General features: G+C 42.9%; 1 non-coding gene across 1 annotated transcript; it reads left to right on the top strand.

Moving 5' to 3' along the window:
* The first annotated feature begins 14,796 nt into the window (after window positions 1–14,796).
* LOC118619430 lies at window positions 14,797–14,900 on the top strand. Its single transcript, XR_004957207.1, has one exon. It is a non-coding gene; the product is annotated as a U6 spliceosomal RNA (small nuclear RNA).
* Window positions 14,901–19,975: the final 5,075 nt, after the last annotated feature.

Below are 19,975 nucleotides of genomic sequence, written 5' to 3'. Positions count from 1 at the left end.
TGAGCTATGTTGGTGTCCGGGTCGGTCCAGTTAAAGGCAATAGGAAGTAAGAGCCCAGGTAAAGAGGAACAGTAAAGAAAGTGTCTTTAAGTTCGAGGACAGTAAAGTGGATGGTACCAGGGGGAATGTGTGAAAGTGAGGTGTAAGGGTTGGGGACTACCGGATAGAGGGGGACAATTGCCTCGTTTATCAAACGTAGGTCCTGGACGAGGCAGTAAGCCCCTGAGGGTTTTCGAACAGGAAGGATAGGGGTGTTGCAAGGTGAGTTGGTGGGGATCAGCAGACCCTGACTTAAGAGATAGGTAATTACAAGGAGAAAAATGGCGGCAGAGTGAATGGAAGCTACATAGACCATCTCCCAGGACCAAACTGGAATTACAACAAAAATAAAGACAAATCGTCAGGAAGAGGTAACTGAAAGGCAGCCTGGAGGACCACATAACCAGGGACACTGACTCAATCCTGGTAGGCTTGCGAGGACACGAGAGGGGGCCGGGAGAGCACGGTCCACAGTGGCCTAAGCAGGGGCCAGCAGACTCGGCTGGGACCAGGGGACTCGGCTGGAAGTTGCACCCTCAGCTGGGGCCAGCAGCCTTGGCTGGAAGCTGAGCCCTCGGCTGGGTCCTGCGGCCGCCTTAGCTGGGTCCTGTGGCTGCCTCGGCTGGGTGCTACGCCCTCAGCTGGTGCCGCAGCCTCGGCCGCCCTTAGCTGGGAGCAGCGCCCTAGGGTTAAAGTCCCAGGTGGCTCCAAGGCGCAAAGCCCGGACAAAGGCTAAATTGGCAGCAGCCACTCACCTTGGGCTCCAGCAGAGGAAAGGCAGACTAGACTGGAACTGTGTGGGGTCACTCGGGATTTGGAGGGTGCTCAGAGCTTTTACTGAGTGCAGTCATGCAGGACTCTGGTCATCTTACTCCTTCCCAGGGCCCTGGGGAGAGGCAGAGGCCCCTCCCGTGAGATTCAACCCCACCTGGTGGCCATTGAAATGCTAAATGAGGCCCATTAACAACCAGCATCTGCCCCACCCTCCAGAAATCCTCTTACATGGAGCACCTGAGGGAGTTTTTCAGTCAACTGAGAAGCCAAGGTTCTTCAGGTGACCTCTACTAATTGCCTCCAGGCAAAAAAGCTAGAGGATAACTACCATTCCCTGGGCTAGCAACTCTAACCAGGAAAGTTAAGACTTGACAGTGCTGTTTAAAGTGGGTCCACCCTGCCTCATCCAAACCCAGGAGAGGGAGCCACAAACAGCAGAACACCAACACCCACAGGGAAAATTTGGCAGACTCCAAAGCCCACTGTGATAGCCAAAATGGTGAAACACAGAAACAAAAGCCAAATGAAAGAACAAGAGACCTCTACTGAAGATGAGATAAATGAGGTGCAGTTAAGCAAGTTAACAGAACTAGAATTCAGAGCCATGATCTTGAGGAAGCTCAACAGCATGTGTAAGGACATGAGCACCATGAGTAAAGACATAGAAATGTTGAAAATCAGCCAGTTAGAAATTAAAAACCACCAAGAAGAAATGAAGAATGACAAATCAGAAATGAAAAACACATTGGAAGGTCTAAAAATCAGAGTAGAGGAAGCTGAGGACTGGATCAGTGAATTAGAAGACAGGGTAGAAAAAATCAACCAATCAGAAAATCAAAAGGGAAAAAACAATAAAAAAACAGGAAGACAGCTTAAGAGAACTGTGGGACAACTGGAAACGTAATAATATTCACATCAAAAGAGTCCCCGAAGAAGAAAATGAGCTAGAGGATATATTCAAAGAAATAGTGAGAAAAAACTTCCCTAATTTGGTGTAGGAAGAAGGCATTCAAGTTCAAGAAGCACAGAGAGCCCCAAGTAAGAAGAACCCAAATAGGCCCACACCAAGACACATAGTAATCAAACTGCCAAAAATTAAAGACAAAGAGAGAATCCTAAAAGCAGCTAGAGATAAGCAACAGGTTACCTACAAAGAAAACCCCATAAGGCTCTCAGCTTACTTCTCACAAGAAACAAATACTACAGGCCAGAAGGGAATGGCATGAAGTAATCAAGGTCATGAAAAACAAGGATCTGAATCTAAGACTACTCGACCCAGTAAAGCTATCATTCAAAATAGAAGGTCAAATAAAGAGCTTCCCAGACAAAAAAAAAGGCTAAGGGAATACATTAGCACCAAACCAGCATTGCAAGAAATGTTAAAAGGACTGCTGTAATTAGCAGGAGCAATGGGAAGAAAAATAGAACCAAACTAAACAAAAATGGCAATAAATAAGTACATATCAATAATCACCTTAAATGTAAATGGATTGAATGCTCCCATAAAAAGACAAAGAGTAGCTGATTGGATAAGAAAGCGTGACTCATCTATATGTTGTTTACAAGAGACCCCCCCTCACAACAAAAGACTCACATAGATTGAAAGTGAAGGGATGGAAAAAATTCTTCCAAGCAAATGGAAAGGGAAAAAAAGCTGGGGTAGAAATATCATATCTGATAAAATAGATTTCAAAATGAAGGCCATAACTAGAGACAAAGAAGGCCACTACATAATATTACAAGGATCTATCCAACAGGAAGATATAACCTTGATAAACATATATGTACCTAATATAGGAGCACCAAAATATATTAAAAATCTTCTGGAGGACTTTAAAGGAGAAATCAATAGCAATACAAGCATAGCAGGGGACTTTAACACCTCGCTGACATCATTGGATAGATCCTCTAGACAAAAAATTAGCAAGGAAACAGAGACTCTAAATGAAGCACTAGACCAAATGGATTTCATAGATATCTACAGAGAATTACACCCCAAAACTACAGAATTCACATTCTTCTCAAGTGCACATGGGACATTCTCAAAGACAGACCACATGTTAGGGCACAAACTAAGTCTCTACACGTTCAAGAAGACTGAAATCATATCAAGCATCTCAGATCACAATGGCATGAAACTAGAAATCAACTGCAAGAAGAACATACAAAGACATTTGAACACATGGAAGCTAAATAGCATGTTATTAAACAATGAATGGGTTACCGAGGAGATCAAGAAAGAAATAAAAAACTTACTGGAACCAATGAAAATGAAGACACAACAACACAAAATCTATGGGATGCAGCGAAAGCAGTTCTGAGAGGGAAGTTCATAGCACTACAGGCCTACCTCAAGAAACAGAGAAAAATCTCTAATAGACTCTCTAACCTCACAACTTAAAGAACTAGAGAGCAAACAAAAAGAAAACCCCAGAGCAAGTAGAAGGAAGGAAATAGTAAAGATCAGAGCAGAAATAAATGACATAGAGACCAAAAAAACAATTCAAAGGATCAATGAAACAAAGAGCTGGTTTTTTGAAAAGATAAACAAGATTGATGGATCCTTAGCTAGACTCACCAGAAAACAAAGAGAGAGAACCCAAATACACAAAATCAGAAATGAAAGAGGAGAAGTAACAACTGACACCACAGAAATACAAAAGATCGTTAACAGCTACTATGAACAATTATATGGCAACAAATAGGACAATCTAAGTGAAATGCACAAATTTCTAGAAACACATAGTCTCCCAAAACTGGACCAGGAAGAGATAGAAAACTTGAACAGACCAATAACAACTAAGGAAATTGAAGATGTAATCAAGACTCTCCCAGCAAACAAAAGCCTAGGACCAGATGGCTTCACGGGGGAGTCTTACCAAACATTCAAAGAACTAACACCCATTCTCCTCTATTTCAAAAAACTCAAGAAGAAAGAAGACTTCCAAACTCGTGTTATGAAGCCAGCATAATTCTAATTCCAAAACCAGAAAAAGACACTACAAAGAAAGAAAACTACAGGCCAATATACCTGATGAACATAGACGCCAAAATCCTGAACAAAATACTAGCAAATCGAATCCAGCAATACACCTAAAAAAATTATCCACCATGACCAAGTGGGATTCATCCCAGGGATGCAAGGCTGGTACAATATTCACAAATCAATAAACGTGATACACCACATAAATAAAATGAAGAATAAAAACCACATGATCATATCAATAGATGCTGAAAAAGCCTTCGACAAAATCCAGCATCCATTTCTGATAAAAACGCTCAGCAATGTGGGAATAGAGGGATCATATCTAGACATAATAAAGGCCATATATGAAAGACCTACACCCAACATCATACTCAGTGGGCAAAAACTAAAAGCATTTTTTGCCCTGGCCGGTTTGGCTCAGCGGTTAGAGCATTGGCCTGCGGTCCGGAGAGACCTGGGTTCAGTTCCCGCTAAGGGCACGTACCTCGGTTGCAGTTTGTCCCCGGCCCTGAATGGGTTGTGCGGGTGGCAGCCACTCAATGTGTCCCTTTCACGTCGATGTTTCGCTCTCTCCCTCTCTCTCCTTCACACTCTATCGGACTAAAAAATGGAAAAATGTCCTCGAGTGAGGATCAAAAAACAACAACAACAACAAAACTGAAAGCGTTTTTCTTAAGAACAGGAACAAGGCAAGGATGCCCACTTTCGCCACTCTTATTTAACATAGTACTGGAAGTCTTAGCCACAGCAATCAGACAGGAAGAAAAAATAAAAGGGATCCAAATTGGGAAGGAGGAAGTGAAACTGTCATTATTTGCAGATGACATGATACTATACATAGAAAACCCCAAAGACTCCATCAAAAATTTACTAGACTTAATAAATTAATTTGGAAAAGTAGCAGGATACAAAATTAACATCAAGAAATTGATGGCATTCTTATACACCAATGATGAACTCACAGAAAGAGAAACTAAGAAAACAATCCCATTTACCATTGTGGAAAAAAAAATTAAGATACCTAGGAATAAACTTAACCAAAGAAATAAAGGACCTATTCGCAGAAAACTACAGGTCATTGAAAAAAGAAATAAAGGAAGATATAAAAACGTGGAAGCACATACCCTGTTCATGGATTGGAAGAATTAACATCATTAAAATGTCCATATTACCCAAAGCAATCTATAGATTCAATGCAATCCCCATCAAAATACCAACGGCCTACTTCACAGAATTAGAACAAGTACTTCAAAAGTTCATATGGAACCAAAAAAGACCTCGAATAGCCACAGCAATCTTGAAAAAGAAGAACAAAGTCGGAGGGATCACATTACCAGATTTCAGGTTATACTACAAAGCCACCGTAGTCAAAACAGCCTGGTACTGGCACAAGAACAGGCATATAGACTAGTGGAACAGAAGAGAGAACCCAGAAATAAACCCAAGGCAATAATATTTGACAAAGGTGGCAAGAGCATACAGTGGAGTAAGGACAGCCTCTTTAATAAATGGTGGTGGGAAAATTGGACAGCTACATGCAGAAAAATGAAACTAGAACATCAACTTACACCCTACACATGAATAAACTCAAAATGGATGAAAGACTTAAATGTGACTCATGAATCCATAAAAATCCTAAAAGAAACTGTAGGCAACAAAATTTCAGACATCATACGCAGCAGAATTTTCACTGATACATCAGCTGAGGCAACAGAAACAAAGGAGAAAATGAACACATGGGACTACATCAAACTCAAAAGCTTGTGCACAGTGAAAGATACAATCATCAAAACAGAAAGGCTACCCACTGTATGGGAGAGCATAATTGCCAATGATATATCGGATAAGGGGTTAATTTCCAATATATATAGAGTGCTCATACAACTCAACAAAAGGAAGACAAATAACCCAATTAAAAAATGGGCAGAGTAACTAAATAGACACCTCTCCAAACAGGACATACAAATGGCTAAGAGACATATGAAGAAATGCTCAACATCACTAATCATCAGACAGATGCAAATTAAAACAACAATGAGGTATCACCTCACACTTGTCAGAATGGCCACCATCAACAAATCATCAAACAAGTGTTGGCGAGGGTGTGGAGAAAAGGGGACTCTAGTACACTGCTGGTGGGAATGCAGACTGGTGCAGCCACAATGGAAAACAATATGGTGTTACCTCAAAAAATTAAAAATTGAACTTCCATTTGACCCAGTGATCCCACTTCTAGGAATATACCCTAAGAAGCCTGAAACACCAATCAGAAAGAATATTTGTACTCCCATGTTTGTAGCAGCACTATTTACAATTGCTAAGATCTGGAAACAGCCCAAGTGTCCATCACTAGACGAATGGATACAAAAGCAGTGGTACATATACACAATGGAGTACTACGCAGCTGTAAGAAAGAAAGATCTCTTATCCTTTGAGACTACATGGAGGGACCTGGAAAGTATCATCCTAAGTGAAACAAGCCAAACAGAGAAAGATAAGTATCATATGATCTCACTTATTGGTGGAATATAATGAACATAACAGTCTGAGGAATGAAGTAGCCCCTTAGACATGGAAGTGGGGTACAGACTGACAATCCCTAGAAGAGGGGTTGGTGGGGGAGAGATAACCACAGAACTTAAATGCATGTGTGCATGAACAATGGACACGGACAACAAAGCTGGGGACAGGGCAGGGAGGGAGGGGGAGGGGGGAATCATTGGGGGAGGGGAAAGGAGAAACATCTGTAACAAAAATTAATTTAAAAAAAAAAGAAAAAAAGAGATGGGTAATTATAATTTTGAGGCCCCAGCGGTGAGTTGCCAAAATGGGGAACTGAGGCCTTGATGGGTATTGTGAAGGGTCCTTTAGTTGAATTTGAATGGGAGTGCGGTGGGTGGCTATATCGGGGTAGAGGTGTCCCAGACTTGAGGGTTGACAATATCTGGGGAGGTAGGGGGTTCGAGAGAAGGAGGATGGTCGGTGGTGGTGGGAGAGTCTTCAGTGAGGAGGGGTAAGAGAAGATGAGAGGAAGCTGTCTGGAGTGATGTCATTTGGATAGTAGCCCCAAGACTTTGTAATATGTCTTGGCCCAGGAAGGGCACCGGGCAAGAGGGCATAACTAGGATGGAGTGTGAAAAGGGGTATCCGTCTAGACTACATGACAGAGGTTGTGGGCGAAGGGGAAAGGAGGGTGTCCCATCAATTCCCATAACCGAGACCTGAGAAGGGACTAGAGGCCCGGAGTGAGATGGCCGAACAGAGAAGGTAGCCCCTGTGTCCACCAGGAATGAGATGGACTTACCTGTTACCTGCAGTTTTACCCTGGGCTTGGCAAGCGTGATTGGGATCCTCGAGTCCAGGCTACATCAGTAGTCCATGAGGCCAAGGAGCTCAAGCGATGAGCCTGTTTGGCCGGCCTGTCCTCCATGTGGAGGTGCTGAGGATGAGCCCATCGCCTGGAGAGGCAATCGCTCCGCCCGTGACCAGGCTGTTTACAGTCTGAGCATGGTTTTGTAGGTGCCTGTGGACATGGGCATTGACAGGCCCAGTGGCCTTCGTTGCCACATTTGAAGCAGGCCCCCAGTGGGGTTCCCTTCAGCGGCCCAGAGATGTTACGTTCCTTAGATTGGGCGCCCCTTGTACCGTGCCCATGTTGGGCTGTTGGCCTCAGGGTTGCCACTAGAGCCTGGGTTTGGAGGTTTAGCTTCTGCTGCATTCAGGCCTGATGAACGGCCTCAGCCTTGTCCTCCCAGGCGCTAAAGACTTTAAATGCCATGCTCAACAGGTCTCGGATAGGGGTCTGAGGGCTCTCTTCTGCCTTTTTAAGTTTCTTTCTAATATCTGGAGCTGACTGGGAGATAAAATGAGTAGCTAAGACTATGGCCCCTGCTACTGAGGCAGGGTCCAGTCGGGTGTGAAGAACCGTAGTCACAATCAGGATGTTTAGCAATAGAGCTGGGTTCTCATCAGGTTCCTGAGTGAGTTAACTACCTTTTGGGCTGCATTCGGCATGCCTGCCAAGAGGCATTGGACCGTCTGGTCTTGCCTCCATCTACCGTCCTGTCCCTCTTGATAAACCCAATTGAGTTCTGCCTCGGAGACTGCCTGAATCCCAATGGGCATCTGATTTTCTGTAAAATGTACCTGATCGGCATGGGCGCGTGCCGCTGTTCGGATCCAATCACATTCGTCTGGGGTGAGGGTAGAGGACGTAATTACATGGAGATCATGCCACGTAAGGTCATAAGCCTGAGTGAGATATCTGAACTCGTTGATAAAGGCTGTGGGATTGGTAGAATAAGATCCTAAATGCTTTTCGATAGTGGATAGATCAGAGAAAGAAAAGGGGACATGGACCCACAAAAGTCCCTGTGCTCCTGCTACCTCACGGAGAGGACAGAGGAGGTCAGCTCCTTCCTGTGGATCATGATGTGACCGAGCGTGAGCGCTGAAGGGAGGAGAGAGGGGGAGTAGAGATCAAGGGTGGAGAATGCTTAGAGACAGATGGGTCAGGGTAAGGTGGAGGAGAGTTAGGAGTGGGGTCAGGCCGGATGGGAGCCAGGGACAGTTCCTCTCGGGGGTTGGCAAATGAGGAGAGGTCAGAAGTGGAGGGTCTGGAGGGGGTGTCTTTAGCTAGGAGGACCTGTGCCATGGAACAGGAGGCACAGAGATTAGGACGGGATCGCAAATACCAAAAAACCTGAATATATATAGGATTTCCAACCATTTCCCATTTCTTTGGCAAAAGTTTCCTAAGTCAGTGAGTATGGTAAAATCGAAAGTCCCTTCAGGAGGCCATCTGGACTGGTTGTCCAGTGGGTATTGTGGCCAGGCCACAGTGGAGAAGAATAGTTTCTTCTTCTTTAGAAAGGGATCTATTTTTGAGAGATTTGAAATGAGACACCCTAGAGGTGTTTTTAAATCCGGTCAAGATTCCTGATTGCCCATGGTCAGCCTCAGTCCCAGAGTGATCAGAGATGAGAATTGGTGTCCCGAAACTCAATCTCCAGTTACTGGACGGACGATAGAGTGGGGGGCGTCCGGGAATTATCTGCAGAACCCCATGCACTCAGAATGGATAGGAGGTCCCTGACGCAGCTGTGATTACGGACAGGGAGCCCTGGAGGTGGAGAGAACTGAGGAGAGGCCAGAGGCAGGGGAACTTACCATACCGTGCACTGGGTGGAAGGTCGGTGGTCCCTGGTCTTCCTCAGGAGGGAGGGAGAGGAGCCGCCTAGGCAGGCTCAAGCTCCTCCGGGGTTTCAGCACCAAATGTAAGGTATTTCACCAAGGAAGAAAGAGAAACGGAGCCACAAAAGCGATCATGAAAGTTTTATTGAAGCGTTCCTGGGCGAGGTTCACTGGTCCACTTGGGGGGGTGCGGGCAGGCCAGGGAAGTCACACTGTTATGGCTGGTTGAGAAACAAAGAGGGGAGGTACTTGAGTCTGCATAACACAGAGGTGAGGTATTTGATTGGTGGTTTTAATTTCTCCCTTGTCCATCCATTTCCCTGGTCATGTGACTTCCCAGTCATGTGACTCCCGCCGGTCATGTGGAGCCCACCGTCTTTACATTGACCATGTGCATAAATACACCTGTTCATTTAAGGCATATAACTGTTCATTGAAGGCATATAATTTAATTGTTCAAGCTTGTTTCGGAAATGTTGTTTTTAAAAAATGAGCAACATTCTTTTTATTCCTGTGGAGTCAATCCTAATTTCTTATTTTCCCCACCTCACCCCACCCAACACAAACACAGACAGATGGATGCCTCAGGCTGAGTAGGAAGGAGATCAGGGAATAAGAATGTGAATGGGGAAATTATAACAGGTACCATGTTTCTATCAATAAACATTCATAAACCCCACTTCCATCCTTCACTCTAACATATGACCATTGCTCAGGTATCTTCTCTCTTTTTCCCAGCTATGTACTTTAGGAGGCAACACTCATTCACAGCTCAAGGGTAAAAAACCATAATTGAGTTGGGCCAATCTGGACGGGTCATTTCTATTTCTCACCAATGATTTAGGCATGGGCATGTAACTCTATTATGACCAAGGCATTTGGGAGGAATTCTTCTGAGGGGCTTTAGGAAGAACTTCACTGATCAAAAACCAGACAAATAGAAATAAACAATTTCATGCTATGTCTAACTGTTTTCCTTTCTATCTGTGCTGCCTGGAACTTTGCAACCATCATGAAACCAGCCCTGGCCAGTTTGGCTCAGCGGTAGAGCATCAGCTCACTGACCAGAGAGTCCCAGGTTTGGTTCCTGCTAAAGGCACGTACCTCGGTTGTAGTTTGTCCCCAGCCCTGGTTGGGGTTGTGTGGGTAGCAGCCACTCAATGTGTCTCTCTCACATAGATGTTTCTCTCTCTCTCTTCCCCTCTGTCTCCCTCCTGCTCTATCTGAAGATAGATGCAAAAATGTCCTCAGGTGAGGATAAAAAACAAACAAAACAGAAACAACCATCATGAAACCATGAAAATAGTATGCCAAAGTACTGAAAGATGGAAAGAATGTAGGTCCTTGTAGTTGAGCCATTTAATTAACACTGAAATTGCCCTGCCTCCTATCTGTTAAGCCTAGTTTAAGCCATTTTCAGTTGGTTCTTCTGTTATTTGTAGCTCAAAATGTCTGAGGTAGGCATTTGCTTCTTAACTCTCAGATCCATTTTCCCGATAGTCCCCTGTTCTACCATATTGCTGGAGCTCATCCTTACAAACTGTTTCTCATTTTTCTTTGCCAACTGATTTCTTGCTGCATTCAGCCAATGGAAGGTACTGATGAGAGACTGGGAGGAAAAAGGTGGGAAGAAGCCCAGGTATTTCTCCTTCTCTGATATTGTGACATAAGAAATATATATTGGGTCTTTGTCCCCGTTTCTGGCACAGAGTTCCTAAAACCTTTGGAATTTCCTAAGTGATGAGAGCAGTAAAGGTATCTTTTGTTATGTTAATGAGATGACTTTTGGAAAGCCTCCAGGTCACCTGAGCCTGGGGGTGGTCACAAGAAGAAGCAACCTTGCCATTAAAGAATTGGAATTTTAAGCCCCACATTCAGACCTCCAGGGAAGAGAGGAGCTGGAGATTAAGTTCAATTAAAAATGGCCAATGATGTAATCAATGATGCTTGTGTAATGAAGCCTCCACAAAAAATTAAAGGACAGGTTCATAGAGCTTCCAGGTTTGAGATAGAAAAGAGTGGTAGGCTGCTCAGGGAGCAAAAAAGTTCTGCACACTTTTCCCCATACCTGGCCCTGCTCATCTCTATCTTGCTGTTCCTGAGTAATATCTTTTTGTAGTAATCTAGTGAGTAAATTGCTTTCCTGAGTTTTGTAAGCTTCCCAAGGAGGGGGTAGTGGGAACATCTGATCTGTAGTCAATCAGTCAGAAGCACAGGTGACAGCCTGGACTTCCTGTTGAAGTTGGCATTTGAAGGGGTGAGGGGCAGTCTTGTAGGACTGGCCCCTAAACCTGTGAGATCTGACACTGTCTTTAGGTAGATAGTGTTAGAATTGAGTTGAATTGAAGGACACTCAGATGGTATCTGAGAATTGTTTGGTGTGTGGGATGCACCCCTTCACCCACACAATGGAATTGGGTGACAGGATTGTACCCTCTCTCCTCTCTCTGCTTCTAGCAGTGGCTTCATTTCTTTAATGGTTTCATTCCTGGGAGACTGCCCTGCCCTTCCCTCAATGGTCCCAGCCTCTCCCAGGCAGTCCCTGCCTTTTCTCTGTGGCTTCTGTTTGCCTCACTGTCACTCTTGGTCTTTCAGCAATTCCAACGTCTTTATAATTCGTTTTTCATATTAAGTGTTCTCTTTTAAACTACTTATTGAGAGTTTTACTTTTCTGATTGGACCTTGAACTGTTTTCCTAACTGAATCAGCACTTTAAGAGAGGGGAAGGCAAAGGAGAAACTGCAGAAATGTTTCTTCCTTCAAAAGAGAAGGAACGGGAGTTACTTTCCATGGCAAAGTTTAGATGCTCTCTTCACAATTCTGCAAATTAGCACAAATGGACACTTAAAAGTGAGTTTAAGTATAGAACATAAAGGAATTTATCCTCTTTTAGTCTACCCCAGTTTAGGACAGTTAAATTTCAACTCTTTCATGAAAGTCATTATGAATATGCATTCTCATGCTATTGACATTTAATTTCATATCAGCTGTATGTATATATATACATATACATATGTATATATTTATATATGTGTATATATATATTTTTATATATTATATATATATTTTTTTTAATCCTCATCTGAGGACATTTTTATTTATTTATTTTTTTATTCTCACCTGAGGACATTTTTCTATTTTTTTTGTTCAGATTAAGTGGGAGGGAGAGAGAGGGAGAGAGTGAGAGAGAGAAACATCGATGTGAAAGGGACACATCGAGTGACTGCCACCCGCACGACCCAAGCAGGACTGGGGACAAACTGCAACCGAAGTACATGCCCTTAGCGGGAACCGAACCCAGGTCTCTCGGGACCGCAGGCCAACACTCTAACCACTGAGCCAAACCGGCCAGGACTGAGGACATTTTTAGATAGACTGGAAGGGAAGGAGGGAGAGAGAAACACATTGATTGTTGCCTCCCGCATGACCCGGCTGGGGATCAAACCTGCAACCCTGGTTTGTAACCTTGACCAGGAATGGAACCCTCAACCCTTCAGTCTGAGGGCTGAAGCTCTAACCACTGAGAAAACTGGTCAGGGCAGCTGTATTTTTATATACTATTGCAGAACTGTCATTTTAAATAATATGCCTGTTAGTAGCCCAGTGGCCCTATTTATCCTGTGGAATCCAGCCTCCATGTTACAATTGATTAGAATAGAGGTTGTCTATAGTCCCAATTTATGCCAGTCCTTCTCCCAAGAATGTGGAATTCAGATCCCTATATTCTAGTCAGTCTCTATTCAATGCCTCAATTTGGAAGGTGTGTTAACATAAGCTGTAGGGCACCTGCCTTCTCCCTTGCCCAAGCAGAGAAGGTCAAATCTGTAGAGAGAGAGGGCAAACAAGGAAACGTTCTGAATGCAGCAAAGTTGTTTCACTGAGTAAGATATGGTGCTGTCCGAAGAAGCAGAACAGAACCATAGACTGGACCAGAAATGGCAACAAATTTCAGCAAATCAACTCAGGTTCCAACTTTTCTTTGATAAGTATAAGAGTGGAGGCAGAAGTCTGACACCAGTTTTAAAAAGCAAACAAAGTCACCCTGGCCAGTTTGGCTCAGCGGTTAGAGCGTCGGTCTGCGGTCCGGAGAGACCCGGGTTCGGTTCCCACTAAGGGCACGTACTTCGGTTGCAGTTTGTCCCCGGCCCTGGTTGGTCGTGCAGGTGGCAGCCACTCGATGTCTCCCTTCACGTCGATGTTTCTCTCTCTCTCCCTTCCTCTCTCTCCCTCCCACTCTATCTGTACAAAAAATGGAAGAATATCCTTGGGTGAGGATAAAAAAAAAGCAAAAAAAAAAAAGCAAACAAAGTCTAATTTTTAGGGAAATGGAACCCTCCAGCACACATACAGCCTACTCTCTGTATGAAGTTTAGTTATTTCAACCATTCCCCTTTCAATACATATGCATTTACTTCTTCCTCAAAAGGAGACAATCTAATTTCCTCCTAGCTATGCTTCTAGAGGCAATGTCATGAGACCACTATTTTTCCAATCCAATGTCTCTTCCTTTTACCTTTAATTGAGTCTTAATATGGTCCTGTTTTAACATCTCATAATCCTGCATCCTTAAACTAAATAATAAATGTGACTCCTATCAACTACCTCTATGTACCACAATGTAGAACACATACAACTACAATGAAAACTTCCATTTAGAACATGCAGAAAGGAAGAAGAAACCATCTGATATGTACCATCTGTTGCTGGACAGAGTTAATGAAGCAAACTACTGAGTCTCATGGGCATTATTTGGTTGACTTGGTAATGGTGAAAATTCTATTGTCAACCAATCTGGGACTCTGATATTGCCTGCTGGGATCATTTCTATTGCCAGGGGAACATAGAAAAGGACCTTAGAGCAACTGACCCTGTTTGCGGAGAGAGGAGTAATATATCTCATTTGCAACTCACTTTTTGTTGAAAGTATTGGGATACAAAAATGGCCTGAGGCTTTCTAAGATACTAGGACATTCTGCTCTATGGATTTTAATAGATCCCAGGCCTGTTATATGGGTTGGGGTTTTATTGGGCCTACAATTCTAATAAATTCTAATAGTCACCTATCAGTTTTATTTTAGGAGAACTTCCTAAAAGTAAACACCCAAAATTTTGTTATGTGAGTAAGGCTGTTAAATTGAAAAGACAAGAATAGGGCTACCCTCATAGATTTTCTGTTTGTCAGTAATAACTCTGGGGGCAACACATACCTATTTTACTCTGTTTGACAAACTTTGTCTCAGGAGAGTATGAATGAGGAAAGTTGGCTGGGCTGGCAGAGAGTTCTTCTCTGCCTTCTTAAATATCAGCCATCCCCAAACTGGATTCCAGTTCAGTGTATATTGCAATGGCAGTGTCATCCTGTTTGTCAGGGAGGAAGGCACACGGTAGGGGGCCTCAGGGCGTCAGTGTTCTCCAAAAGCTCCCTTAATTCCTTCCCATTCTAGTTGCCAGGATCTCATCTTTTCTCTCAGCATTTCGATTTTACACACAAAAAGGGGAGTGAATCAGAGAACGAGCTTCTGCACCTCAGTCTAACAAACGATTACTTACGTAATTTGGACCTCAGCATGCTCAGTCCCCAACTCTTCTTTTTCTCTACCCACATCCAGAAAAAACTTGATGGGAGCTTTCAAAATTTCTTGTTAGTCAGTACTCAGGAAAAATCAACATAATCTGATTTATTAGTCTAGGTCAAATCCGGAAAGAGAAATTTGAACAGACACAGTCACTTGAACTGATAAAGTTTAATATAAATAAAATTAAATTCTAATAGAGTGGCATAAGTAGAGAAATCTGAAGACTATAGGGTTGAGTGCTCACTCTCTATACTAAAATGATAACAATATAGAGATTAGTATTGCCCCTATGCAAGGATGATGCACAAATTCATGAAGTGTTTTATACTTAAAAGAAAGGAACATAGGGTTCAAATACAGTACCCAAAGAAGGGCTGTACTACCACCACCACTAGGGCTAAGATCCAAGCCTTGATGGATAGGTCCCTGCTGTGGCTCACTGGATGGCAGAGAAGTCACTGTGATGCCATGCTGTCAGAACTTGCTGGAAATCTGTTCTCTAGGGTCCAAGGGAAAACTATTCACAGAGAAGTATCTCATGGGAGGTATTCTGCTATGATACCATCCAGAGGGATGTTGTAGGAAGCTCCTGTCTGCAGGGTGCTGCTTACCACAGGGCACTGCAGAAGCTGGGGCTGGACCTGTGAGCTCCAGGAAGAAAACACACCAGAACTAGGAAACAAAGCCCTTTTCCTCCTGAAATTTCTCTCTAGTGCCCCCTACTGGCAAGTCTTACTATTGTGCCAGCTGGCAAAGGAAAACTACTTAAAGGGCCCAGATGCATTTTCACACAGCAGGCAAAAAAAGGAGTAAATTTATAGCTGAGAATGAATAGATTAAAAACTGACATACTGCAGGATTTCTGGCCAAGATGGTGGCGTAGGTATCGGGTCCTCCCACAACCACATCAAAGTTACAACTGAACTACAGAACAACCATCATTCAAAATTGCCTGAAATCAAGCTGAATGGAAGTCCTACAACTACAGAATTAAAGCAGAGGCCACATCGAGACTGGCGGAGGTGCCACGGGCTGGTCCCACACCCACGTGTGGTGGAAAAAAATTAGAAGGATACCTCGGCTGGGAAGGTCCTCCCCGAGGACTGAGGGGGTCCCCGCCCCACACCAGGCATCCAGCTTAGGGTTCCAGTGCCAGGAAGAGAAGTCCCCATAACTTCTGGCTGGAAAAACCAGTGGGAACTGAGATTGAAGGAGGCGGAGTCGGCTGGAGCCCCAGGAGGCTCTTCTTAAAGGACCCATGCACGGATTTACTTGGACTCGCACCCTCCAGACTCCAGTGTGGGGGAGGCAGCTTGAAAGGCACCAGAGACATATGGGGAAGAACTGAGCTGTTTGGCATTGGAGCGAGGGCTGGAGAGGCAGCTTTCTCCTGGATAGACGTGCTGTCAGAGGCCTTTGTTCCTTTGGTGAGTCCTCCCCTGTGGCGGCAGACAACCGCAATATCTGGGACTCCAGCAACCTGGCTCACACTGCCCCATCCTGGTGACTCCCTGAGAACCCGTCTCACCCAAATTTCAGGCCCACCCAAGCTGTTGCCACTTGCTTTACCATAGGATTGGCCTGTTTTGGATCCTGCTGCAGGTTTTCCTAAATTCTTTCAAACAAGCAGCATCTGGTCTCAGCTAGCCCCATATCTCTCATTAAGTAATACATAGAAACAAACACAGGAGGCAACCAAAATGAGGAGACAAAAAAAAAAACAGGTTCCAAATGAAAGAAAAGAAAAAAAAAAAAAACTCCAGGAAAATAACTAAGCATAATGGAGATAAGCAACCTAACAGATGCAGAGTTCAAAACACTGCTTATAAGGATACTCAGTGAACTTAGTGAGGGCCTCAAGAGCATGAAAAAGGACCAGTCAGAAATGAAAGATGCACAGTCAGAAATGAAGGAGGCACTAACTGCAATAAAGAACAATTTACACAGATTCAATAGTAGAGTAGGTAAAGCCAAGAAGCAGACCATCAATTTGGATCATAAGAAAGCAAAAAACACCCAATGAGAACAGCAAAAAGAAAAAAGAATTAAAAAAAAATGAGGATAGCATAAGGAGCTTCTGGGACAACTTCAAGCATACCAACATTCACATCTTGGGGGTGCCAGAAGGAGAAGAGAGAGGACAAGAAAACAAAAACCTTTTTGAAACAATAATGGCAGAAAACTTCCCTAACTTGGTGAAGGAAACAGACATACAAGTTCAGGAAGCACAGAGAGTCCCAAACAACATGAACCCCAAGAGGCCCACACCAAGACACATCATCATCAAAATGCAAAAGGTTTAAGACAAAGAAAGAATCTTAAAAGCAGCAAGAGAAAGGCAGCTAGTCCTACTAGGGAGTTCCCATAAGACTGTCAGCTGATTTCTCCAAAGAGACTTTGCAGGTTATAAGGGAGTGGCAAGAAATATTCAGAGTAATAAAAGCAAGAACCTACAACCAAGATTACTCTATCATGCAAAGCTGTCATTTAGATTTGATGGCCATTGAAAGAGTTTCCCAGACAAGAAAAAGCTAAAGGAGTTCATCACTACCAAACCATTATTATATGAAATGTCAAAGGGCCTTCTTGAAGAAAAATATAAAAACTATGAACAAACAAAATGCCAATGAATACATATCTATCAACAATTGAATCTACAACCAAAATGAATAGGCAGAACAGAAACATTCTCGTAGATACAGAGAACATTTTGTTGGTTGCCAGATGGAAGGGGAGTTGGGGGAATGGGTGAAGGGATTAAGAAGTACAAATTGGTTGTTAGACTGACAAACCTCAAAGAGAAGGGGGTTGGGGAATGGGAAGAGATAAACCAAAGAACTTATATATATATATACATAACCAATGAACACAGATAACAGTGTTGGGAAAGGCAAGAGAGGGGCAGGAGTGAGGAGGAGGGGGTCAATAGGGGAAAAATTAGGAACATCTGTAATACATTCAACAATAAAGATTAAAAAAAAACAAAAAACTGACATACTGGTACTAACCCACTGTTGATATTTTGCTCTTAAGTCCTCTAAAGCCTCTATGGCCATATGTTATGAGCCCAAGGGACTAAATAAAACAACATAGACAATCGTTTTACATCTACATACAAAATCTTAAGTTCTCACTCCACAATGCAGGAATCTTTACTGCCCCACACTCCCAATCTAGCCACAGCTCAGTTAGTCTCCATTTTCTCTTTTTTTTTTTTTTTTTATCCTCACCCGAGGACATTTTTCCATTTTTTGTTCAGGTAGAGTGGGAGGGAGAGAGAGGAACAGAGAGAGAGAGAAAAAAACATCGATGTGAAAGGAACACATCGAGTGGCTGCCACCCGCACAACAGACCAGGGCCGGGGACAAACTGCAACCGAAGTACGTGCCCTTAGCGGGAACCGAACCCGGGTCTCTCAGGACCGCAGGCCGACGCTCTAACCGCTGAACCAAACCGGCCAGGGCAGTCTCCACTTTCTCTTAAGGATGCAGAGATATTCCATGGAACCCACATTAGTCAAGTTTTTTTGGGCTGCAAGTGATAGAAATACAAGTTAAAATGGTGTAAGCAATAAATAGATTTCTCCAGCTCACATCATTCCAGTGGGAAAGCTGAGATAATGCATATTTGACCTCAGAGGCTCAAAAATATATATCATCAGGATTTAGTTTCTCACTTTCTCTTGGTCTGCTTTGCTTGGACTGACCTTAGTCTCAGGCAGACTCATCTTCCCTAGGGTCCCCAAATGCTAAATTATTTGAGCTCAAAGTATTCAGTATGACAAACAACAGCACCACCAAGAACTGCCTTCTCTTTCTAGGAGTATGTACAACCACTGCATTTGTAGGGAAAAACAAACAGACAAAGTTATGTGCCTTAAATTTCATGAGAAGTCTTCAGAGAGACCAGTGGGCAGGGAAAAAAAAAAAAAGGCAACAAGGAGGAGAGTTTTTCAATCTCTATATTTAAATAATTTATTTTTGAAACCTTAAGGGTTTGCCAGTGAGATAATACTTCTTTCCTAAATTTCACCAAAAATTATAATTTCCCAAAGTAAGTGGCATAGAAATATATATACACCATAGTATTTGGTTTACCCACATACCAATTTTGTTGGTTTGTTTATTGTGGTAAAAAACTATAAATTTTACCATTTTAACTATTTTTAAGAGTGCAGTACAGCAGTGTTAACTCTGAACCTTGTTGTGCAACATGCCTCTAGAACTCTGTCATCTTGCAGAACTGAAACTCTATGTCTGTTGAACAACTAACTCCCCTTTCTCCCCTCCCACTGGCTCCTGGCAACCACCATTCTATTTTCTGTTCCTAAGAATTTGGCTACTTTATTTAATTTTTTTTTTTAGTTAGAAAATTGTTTTTCTCTTTAAGGTAATTTTAAAATTAGAATGCCTCAAGGGTGAAATTTCTGTAGGACACACCCTTGAAATATTGTCAAAGAACAGTATGATTTTACATGCAAGACTTTGACCTTCTTGCATACATTAATTACTATGAATATGTCAAAAGGATAAAGTGAAATATACTCAGAGATACATCAAAATACAGTGGAAATAAGAACTCAACATTCGCCCTGGCCGGTTTGGCTCAGCGGTTAGAGCGTCGGCCTGTGGTCCTGAGAGACCTGGGTTCGGTTCCCACTAAGGGCACGTGTCCCTGGTTGTGCGGGTGGCAGCCACTCGATGTGTCCCTTTCACATCGATGTTTCTCTCTCTCTCTCTGTTCTTCTCTCTCCCTCCCACTCTACCTGAACAAAAAATGGAAAAAATGTCCTCCGGTGAGGATTAAAAAAAGAAAAAAAAGAACTCAACATTCTCTTTATTGTATCTGTTTACCAGGGTTAGCTAAGTTTATTTGGCTACCCAAGTTAATTAACTATGGAGCAGATTACTACACTATATAATCTGGAGTAAATTAAGCTCAGCAATTATAATATACAATGTACAGTTATCCTTCAGAATTAGTACCATACCTCCAATATTAAATGAAGGCAAATCAATACTGCTTTTCCTATAAGAGTTATACCACTGGACTGAATCTTTACTTTAGAGCTGTAAGAAGTTGACTGGTAGTTTGGTTCACTTCACAGGTATATCTCTAAAGAGAAGAGATGCATCTGGCTTGAAGACCTTATTCATTAAGAACATCTTGTCTATGCTCTTCAAACTACAATTTATTCACTAATTTATTCATCAGGTATTTATTGAGTGCCTATATAGGTGCATAGCACTGTGCTAAGTTCTAAGGAAACAAAAATTAATAAATCCAGACATAGTGCTGCTCTCTTTATTATAATTTTGCTCCCCTTATGACTTTGCAAGTGAGAAAAGAATATGCAGAGGAGCTAACATGAGTAGTCTGATCCATTTGTCAGACATTCAATTTTCTG

Source organism: Molossus molossus, unplaced genomic scaffold, assembly GCF_014108415.1.
Source record: "Molossus molossus isolate mMolMol1 unplaced genomic scaffold, mMolMol1.p scaffold_m16_p_6, whole genome shotgun sequence".
NCBI lineage: Eukaryota > Metazoa > Chordata > Mammalia > Chiroptera > Molossidae > Molossus > Molossus molossus.
This window is presented reverse-complemented; position numbering and strand designations above follow the sequence as displayed.